Genomic DNA, 10,108 nt, shown 5'->3' on the forward strand with positions numbered 1-10,108 from the left:
CGTTGCATGAGAACACAACCCAACCCAACTTTGGAAGCATCGGTATAGACCGTCATCCCACCTGTGCCTTCAGGAATAGTCAGCACAGGGGCAGTCACTAACTTTTCTTTCAATTCCTGGAAGCTCTTCTCATATTCCTCCGCCCAGTCAAATTTCACACCCTTTTTAGTCAACTTGGTCATTGGTGCAGAGATCCGAGCAAAATTCTCGATGAAACGCCGGTAGTATCCAGCCAAACCCAGGAAACTTCTAATTTCAGTAACATTCTTGGGGCTTTCCCATTCCACTACTGCTTTTACCTTAGCAGGATCCACTTCGATTCCAGCTTTAGACACTACGTGCCCCAGGAATCCAACTTGTTCAAGCCAGAATTCACACTTGCTGTACTTGGCAAACAACTGTTGATCTCTCAACCTCTGTAATACCATTCTCAAGTGTTGCGTGTGCTCCTCTTCGGTCTTGGAGTAGATCAAGATATCGTCGATAAAAACAATTACCCATTTGTCGAGCACGTCCTGGAATACTCGATTCATTAGATCCATAAATGCTGCCGGCGCATTGGTTAACCCGAAGGACAACACTAGGAACTCATAATGGCCGTATCGAGTCCTAAATGCTGTTTTGGGTATATCACTACTCTTTATCTTGAGCTGATAATAGCCGGACCGAAGGTCTATCTTTGAAAATACTCTGGCTCCCTGCAACTGATCAAATAAATCATCGATGCGTGGCAATGGATACCGGTTCTTAATGGTTAGCTTATTCAACTCCCGGTAATCTATGCACATACGCAAACTACCATCCTTCTTCTTGACAAACAACACCGGCGCACCCCAAGGTGAAACACTTGGGCGAATAAACCCCTTTTCTAATAATTCCTGCAACTGCATCTGCAACTCCTTCAATTCAGCTGGTGCCATCCTGTATGGAGCCTTAGATACTGGAGCTGCTCCAGGAGTCAAGTCTATGGCAAACTCCAACTCTCTATCAGGTGGTAAATGCATCAGATCATCTGGGAAAACATCGGGAAACTCTTTAACCACCTTTACTTCTTCTAGGGGTGTAACTCTTGCATCAACATCGAGTACCGAGGCTATGTAACCCTGACATCCACTTTCTAGTAACTTTACCGCTTGAAGAGCGGAGACCAGAACCTTCCGCACTCTTTTCATGGTATCTGCTCGGTATACCCACTCTTTTCCTTCGTCATCTGTTACCTTAATCAGCCTTTCCGCACAGATCACATTAGCTCGGTGAGCCGACAGCCAATCCATACCCAATATAGCATCAAAATTCTGCATATTGAACTTAATGAGTTGCGCATCAAAGTTCTTCCCCCTAATCTCCACCGGGCACGGTCCATACACTTCCTTCAGCTGTGCAATCTTACCAGTAGGCATACTAACAATCATTCCCTGGTCTAGGATCCTGGGTGACATCCCAAGCTTCCCTACAAATCTCTTAGATGCGAATGAATGAGTAGCTCCTGAATCAAATAAAACATAGGCTGGTATGCCCGATATGGATAGGATACCTAATATAACGGTGTATATTAATTTCAGCAGGTCATCAACATTAATCATAATGAACTTCTTAATTTAAAATGTACCTGCTACAACTTCTGTACTAGCCTCAGCTTCCTCGGCTGATAGGGCATACATCCTTCCCTGCGGTTGATTGCCTCGAGGCAAGGGAGGTCGGTAAGCAGAGGGCTGACTAGAGGGCAAGGCTGGTCGGGGCCGACAGTCTTTCGCATAATGCCCATAGGAATGGCAGTTGAAGCAACGAATCTGAGACGTCGGAACTGGAGCGGGGCCCCTCTGCACTTGACCCGATGCAGATGAAGGTCGAGGTGGCCTTGGAGCTGTAGGAGCCACACTAGTGTTCGGGCGAAAGGAAGTAGAACCCGAACCACCAACTGGCCTAGAAGGGTAGCCAGATGGCCTATAGGGCTGCCTATACATAGGCCCAGAACTATATGATCCACGGTATGCTTTGGAAGAATTTCCCACATCTGGGAATGGGTTTGATCTCTTCCACAGTCCAGGAGTGAGGGACTGTTCACCCTTTTGCTTATCTTCCATCGTTTTGGCCTTCTGTACAATCTGGCCATATTCGGTTAAATCCAAGACTTCCAGCACTTCAGCTCATCGCACAGGGAGACCTGCACCTGCTCAGTCTGACCCTTCAGACTACGATGAGGAGCACTTCACTAGTGCCGAGGCCGCAGCCAAATGGCCTATCTTCCTGAAGGGGCCAGTGTTGATGGAAAAGACCGTGGTAGTCGAGGACTTCCACAAGGCCCAGCTTCAGGAGAGGTTCTCAGCATTGGGCTGGGACACTATTCTTCAGGTGGACCGACCGTGCTACGATCAGCTCGTCCGTCGGTTTTATTGCAACCTCGAGGTGTCGTATCAGTACGGGGAACTCACTGTCAGCAGCCTGGTGAGGGGAGTGGATATCCAGCTGACGGTAGACACCCTGGCCAGTATTCTGGGCATATCGGCGGCGGGACACCGATACTACAGTCCCCCCAGGAGTAGGCCTCAGGGACCGTTCATGAGCATGGAGACACCGGACTTCATCTACGAGACCATCTGCGGCAGCAGCAGTCGCTCGGAGTCCGAGACATCTTTCTTCCCTGAGGTCCGTCTCTTCGCCCGGTTGATCCAGTTCAACCTGCTCCCCAGAGGAGGTCATCGGAACCAGGTAGGTTTCATGACGGCTTTTATAGCATTTTGTATTTTTACGGCCGCAGAGGGAGGCAGGGAGCACTTGTGCCTTCCCTATATCATCCTCAGAGCGATGGAGCACCATGCTTCCCACCCAGAGGACGGAGGATTCCCCTACGGCAGGGTCCTCACCAGGATCTTCGAGTTCTTTAGGGTGGATCTGAGCGGAGAGGAGGGGAAGACTCCGGCCGATAGGTTCGATCGGAGCAACCTCTTGAAGATGGGTCTCCACACCCTCATGGACTCACCTCCGAGATCGGGAGCTCGGAGAGGTAGGGGTAGGAGGGCTGCCCCTGTAGAGGATGTCCTCATGGAGGAGGAGTCCAGTGAGGAGGACGAGGACTACGTTCCTCAGGACGAGGAGGCGGATCTGATGGGTGGCAGTATCCCTGAGGAGGTGCCTCAGGAGTCGAGAGGTACGGGCCCTAGTTCTTCCAGAGCTACAGCCCCACCATATGGAGCCCCACCACCTGGGAGTGGTGACTACGACTATGAGGACAGGACAGCCTCCATGCGGGCCTTGCAGGATGGCCAGATCCAGATACTGAGGCGGCTGGACGAGATTGCCTCCCGGCAGATCACCTTGGAGGATTCCTTCCGTAGGTTGGGTCAGGACTTGGATACCAGGGCCACCGCCATCTCAGCAGATTATGGCCGGCTTCGGAGGGAGGTACGATTGGTGAACACGAGGTTAGATTATTACGATCACCGCTTCGACTTTAACTCCAGGCCTCCAGCGAACTTGGTGATCATCGACGACGATGACGACGACCAGTGAGGGGTTGGCTTACCCCCACTAGCTGTTTATCCATTTTTCTCTCCTTTTTGTAGACATTGTGTATTTATTTAGCTCATTCCTTGTAATTGCAATGTAACTTGATTTTCATTTATGGAATGAAACATCTTTGGATATTGGACTATTATAATGTTTTCATATGTGGAGTTCCTGTGTGGTCTTGTGGTGATGTTATATTATTATCTGTTGTTTATCAGGTTTTGTGTAAAATTTTTGGAAATCCCACTTTACGCCGTTATGCTGCCGAAATTTCGTCGAACTAGTACTTTATAGGTTATAGTGCCCACCTAATTACCCTTTATCTACACTCACGCATGCCATGAATGCCACTTATAATATAACTCCATTTTTATACTTCCTTTCTTTGACTTTTAACCTTTAAAGCTTTTATATTTGCCCAACCCCATTTTCCTATTATAGAATCTACGGGATTCTAATGGTATGCTGTGAGTGGAGCAGAGCATCACGCTCTGATACCACCGTTTGTCACACCCCGTTCGCGCTGAACCGGAGCGGTGACCGAGTTAACACCGGTTAACCCAAACCTGCCAGGATCATCAGACACTGTATTCCACCACAGCATACACACACTAACATCAACTCATCAAATCAGCGGAAGACTAAGTTTTACCTGTAATAATTCCCATATACCTGATACCCAAATGGTGATACCATAATTATATACATTTGGGCCCGAAGGCATGATATATATACACAAAAAGAATAAAGTTTGAATATCAATTATATACAGGAAATTATCAAAAACATCAGAGTACGCAGCCCGGCATCGGTATCAAGGTTGGAGCTCAGCTCGGCCTCAGAACCGCTGCCCCGCAACACAGCTCTCACACGCGCAGTCTACGCCGTGCTCAAACTCCTCAGGGGTCCACCAGTCCTCCTCAGGGAACTCGACGGTGGGACCCACCCCCTGCTCCTCAGATGCATGTCCTGCAAAATCATCTAAAAAGGGGTGTACACGTGGAATGAGCTCACTAGCTCAGTAAGTAGAGAGGTGGACCACACACAACAGTCCACACATCACAACACATCATATGCACTACATGCCATGCAAATCATTTTAGATCACATACACCTAATCAACATTACTAAGTCTTTGGTTTTTTTTAGTGCTACTACAACCACAGTGCGCGTATACTCCGGGTACGAGCCGCGAACTCCCTCCCGCGATACGCCCATAGGGCTGTTGGAGAAGGCCCACCGTGAGTACTCGAAAAAATAAAGACAATGCCATCCACCGGCTCTCAACAGAAATGTAAATAAATTAAATGACAGTGCTGACTCCAGCAATTTAAAAGCAGTACGATTGGCCCTCTTGAAATACCACCGGGGTTGCCGGCTGTCCTACACGACTCGCCGGGCGTAATGCCTAACCGCCACAGTGTCCGACAACCGCGACCCCTGCTGCCCCCCAAATGGCAACCCAACACCTTAACCCCTGTTGGGAAGGGTCGTAGCACGGGATGGTGAGAATCCTAATACCGCATGCTCCTATATGCAGTACGACTGCATAGTGCCTCCGTGTCCCATACCACGGGCCACCAATGCATTCGTTTCCGAGCCGACCACGGCATCAAATCTATCAATGCATTATGCAACATGATGTCCACCTTCAACATATAACATCTCATTTAATTTGCAATTGAAAGTAAACATAGCATATATGCACATCAATGAGTGGAATGACTAATCTATATAGCATATTCATGATGACATGACTAAATTAGATATAGTTATATGAATGCCAAACAAATGCCTTGAAACAAGGCCAAACGTCCTCTCTCCACTTACTTGTAGCGTACAAGGATTCCCGTTCGGTACGGGCGAGATCCGAAGCGAATCGGGAAGGTTTTGGTGAACCTAACAAAATTGAGTGGGGTTAGTACTTCACCATTTTAGAATCAAAATTAATGAAATCCGACGTCAAAATCGTGTTTAGAACGTCGAAAGAAGGTCCCACATCCGATTTGGGCTCGATCGGACCTAAAAATCACATTCTGGCCACTCGGGTGGGTCACTCAGGTGGGTTGTCTACCCACCGGTCCTACCCGCCGGTTTTGGACCGGCGGGTATGGACCCTCCGATAGGACCCGCCGGTCCTACCCGCCGGTTTGGCCAGGGACCCCCCTGGTCCTCTCAGGTGGGTGTCTCAGGTGGGTTGTCTACCCACCGGTCCTACCCGCCGGTTTTGGCGGAAAAACCCCAGTTTCTTCTCAACTTCCTCCATTCCTTGGGGACCCAAATAGGGCTTTTCTCAACCCATTCTTCACACCCTTAGAGTCCTATAGGATGGTTCTAGCTTAGATTTAAGTTAGATTCAAGTGAGGGGAACCATCTTACCTTCTTTGCTCAAGAATGACTTCAAACCCTCCAAAATCACTTCCAACTCACAATGCTCCTTCTACCTTGTCAATATCTCTTCAAATCCTTCAAGATCAACACATAAATCATCTATTAAACCTTAGATTCATCATTTCAAAGGGTGTTTACAAGATCTTGAGAAACCATACTCGAATCAAGGGTTTAAAGCGTGGGTATGGGGAATGTTCATAAAACCCAACTTTTCTTACCTCCAACTGTAGATCTCGAGTTGAAGATTACTCTCCCGGCACCGGAATGGCAAGATCGAGCTTCGGCGCCACTGAAATCCTCCCTTTCTTCCTCTTCCTTTCTTCTTCCCTTTCCTTTTTCTCTTTCTCTTTACTTTTCTCACCAAACGTACGGGGGTAATAAATGGAAGAAAAGAAGTCATAAAGCTTTATATACTATTCCTACTTAAGTGAATAGTGATGGATGAGTCACTCAGGTGGGTGGGGTACCCACCTGTCATACCCACCCGAGAGTCAAAACTTGGGATTTTGACCGGGCTCGGACCTCGGCTCAAACCCCACCCCAGGCATACATTGTAGCCAACGTATATATCTTAAAAATACATATATAATACCTGTTTTATCCATACATAGCCTTATGGTAGGTGCACGTACACGGTTTGGGCACTCCCGTCTCTTCTGGCACTGGCTCGGACTTGTCGGGCCAGCCGGTGTTTAGGGTCACCCGTGCCATCATAGCCCATAAGGAACCCGCTCTAACATCCTCTGGCTCGGTTCCTGCATGGTTAAACCGGTTCAACCACGAAATCAGACCGGGTTTAAGAAGTGGGATATTACATGTGTAGTTCCTGAGAAGAGCCAACACAAAATTTATATTTTGTTTCACGTTTATTCTTTTAGGAAAAAAGTGCAAACCGTTGCGTAGGGTTCTAAGAATTGGCCAGGAATCTCAATTTTGCACATAGAAGCCAATACTTAATGCTACTGGGTAGTGTTCGGACTGCATCATGGACACAGCATTATCATGATGCTGTTCTTTCTGATGCAAATCCATTGCATAATCAGAATTTCCTGCACAACAATGAAACATAACTTTTTTTAATAATAATAATAATAATGATGATGATGATGATGAAAGTGAACCCAATGTGAGGAAGCAAAGTTAGATAGACATAAAAGTGAAACAAAAAATAGAGATCAGAAGTCACCAAATTAGGTTTCGGTCAAATAAAAAATCCTGCTGGAAACTCCTCTAAACAGTAGGTAGAAGAAGAAGAAGAAGAAATAAATGAGAAAATAGAAGGGGTATCACTACAGGCTTCACCACCCATGGCCAGAGGGAAAAGCTTCACTACCAGTAGCAAACCAAGGATGCACCACCTAGGGTTGTCACTTGCTTTATCTCAGGGGCAGACATTGGTTAACCACGTACACACTCACATTGATCTAGTTCTAAAAACATCCAAATGGTTGGGTTTGTGTGCCCCATCTCCTTTATTTATAATAGCTAATGAAAAGATTAGACTAATATAGAAACTCTTCTTGCTACTTGACTTCGAATTTCAAGATGGAAACTAGGATGGAATCCTTCCAGGGGATCAATTGCTATTACATACAAAATAGGAAGTAACAAAATTGGAAACAACTACTTAATATCCATTTTACCCACTAAGCTAACTCATTATATGGAATTACAAACTAATATTCAGTAACTACTAAGAGAAAATTTGCAATTCCAAATCTCCAACCGATACAAACTGGCTTAATGGGGCCCACACCAAGTCATTGAGAACAGTACCACGTGAACAGTCTTTTTCCTTGAATACATGAAGAAGCCAATCATTTGATTCGTCTAACACAATTAGAGTCAATAAGACTAGCGACTGGAAATATATAAAGCCATAGACAATTTGGCATGTTATTGTGAGATAACATGTAGAAATTCTTACGAGTGATGAGATGCATCACAACAACCAATAACATCGTATAGTACTAAGCAAGCAAGCAGCCTAGCCAATTCTAAATCCTAGCAATGCAGAATTTAAAAGAATAAAACATGCCAAATTCCTTTTCCTAAAAAATAATAGAATCATTTGGTGGATGATTTGCAACTAATAGGGAAGGAAGGTTACATACCATTCAGGATAAGCAAGAATCATCCTGTTTTGCAATACTATTACTCTGGTAGCAGCATATTACTGATTTTCCTTAGCTCTACCTTTTTTATAGATGGGTTAGAAAGCCCACACCAGCAGCTTTTATTTCTATAGAATAATATAGGTTGAATAACTAATACCAGCGAGAGATTTTATCCTAAAAGGGAATCAAGGTTATTCTGACTGACAAGAATTTGTCTTAGAATAAGATTATTTCTTTGTCAAAACCATTTAAACTACCTTATCATATAAATTTTTAATTCATGGGGGTGTTAATGTGAACCCCACTATTTATGATAGAAGAAGGGTACAAAAGAATTTGTAGAAGGGCACTGTAGCAATTTTTTTTTCCAAAAATTATTTATAAAAAAAGAGAAAAAAAAATTAAAGAATCTATATATCGGCAGTGTATGGAGCATGTGCTCCTCCTAGACTCTATAAATATGAGGTCTCTTATATTAAGGACACTGGCGAGAAGTTAATTAGAAGTCAAAAGTCTAGTAAGAAGTTAATCAAAATCACGAACACTAGGATAGCCTAGTGGTGGTAGCTTCGGCTTGTGGAGCCAGCACCCAGGGGAGGAGGTCATGGGATTGAACCCTGTCATATGCATTGTGCGAGTGTGTGTATGTGTTTTTTTTTATTTATTCTATACTCACCCATGGGTTGCCCAATAGTCAGGAGGCTGACAGGAAGCCAATTGGAAACCAAAAGAAGTCGGAGAAGGTTAGAGAGAATTCTTTGTCAAGTTCTATTTTCGCTCTTCTTTGAGTTGATCTCAGTGATGAATCAACAGTTAAATAAGCAGAGATGAGAGATAATCTTCAATCCCTAAACGGTAGGTGCTTTGAACACAAATTTGGCTTCTTTCCTGAGTTGAGACTCGAGAGGGGCCACCAACCCTTATTCAAAATGGTTCTTTGAGTATGTGAGTTTCTCATCCCCTTTTGTGTGTGTGTGTGTGTGTGTTTCACTGTCCCTTGTGAGTACGTTGTGTGCGATCCTACCACTCTAGGTAGTAGTTGCATACAACATATCTCCTACTTCCACAGGGAACGATTGTGTATACATGTACCCCCTTGTTGTGTTTTTCTATCTTTGAATGGCACAGATATATATATATATATATATATATATTTTGGTCTAATGTAAAACAGAAAAATTTGAAAAGAAATCTTTATTTCATTACTTCAACTCAAGTTCAAGTTCATGTTGAACAACATCCCATATAAATAAGATTATAATCAAATAGGTGAGATAAGATGGATGTCCATTCTCCAACATATTATCCAACTTGAGGAACCTTCCAAACAAGGGCTTTAGGATTGCAGTTATTAGAATCAAAAATCACAATAACACGGTTGTAACAAAGATTAATAGGAATTATCTCGCTTTTCGTTATAACCCAAGGCGTAACTAATTTTTTTTCATTCTTGACTACCTCCACGGCTACTTTTGCTTTGTTCATTGTAATTGGAAATATTTTATACACATTGCCTTCAACGTAAAATAAAATCTCATTGATTTATAAAAAATAAATAAATAAATAAATTATTTTACCGAAATACAATAAAACTAAAAAATGACATGCATTTTAAATATCCAAATGATTTGTGCAAAAAAAAAAAAAGATTATATTTTAATTAGTGATAAAATCAGGGTTTTATTAAAACCCAGAATCTGGCATATGATCAGCAGCCACGAATTCTGATTCAAATCTGACCAGTCACTAGAAGAAACAAATATTTTCATAGATTTATTTATTGAGTCTTGTAGATGTATTCTAAACAGAAAGTTTTGATTTTTTTTTTTATTATTATAAAAGAAGGAGAAAATAGTCCAAAAGAAATTAATCCAAATGCATTCATAGCCGATTATAAAATGGATTTTGGAAATCGAAATTGAGATTTTCAATCTGAATCGGTTGATTATTTTAATTATGTGGATAAATTTTTCATTCACTATGGACATCAAACACATCATATAAATGGATTTGTTGGTGAAAAAAAAATTTATATTTTGTATCATAACCTAATCGCCCCATCCACTCTTAAGAAATAAAAAAAAAAAAAAAAA

Source organism: Macadamia integrifolia, unplaced genomic scaffold (genome assembly GCF_013358625.1).
Source record: "Macadamia integrifolia cultivar HAES 741 unplaced genomic scaffold, SCU_Mint_v3 scaffold2948, whole genome shotgun sequence".
NCBI lineage: Eukaryota > Viridiplantae > Streptophyta > Magnoliopsida > Proteales > Proteaceae > Macadamia > Macadamia integrifolia.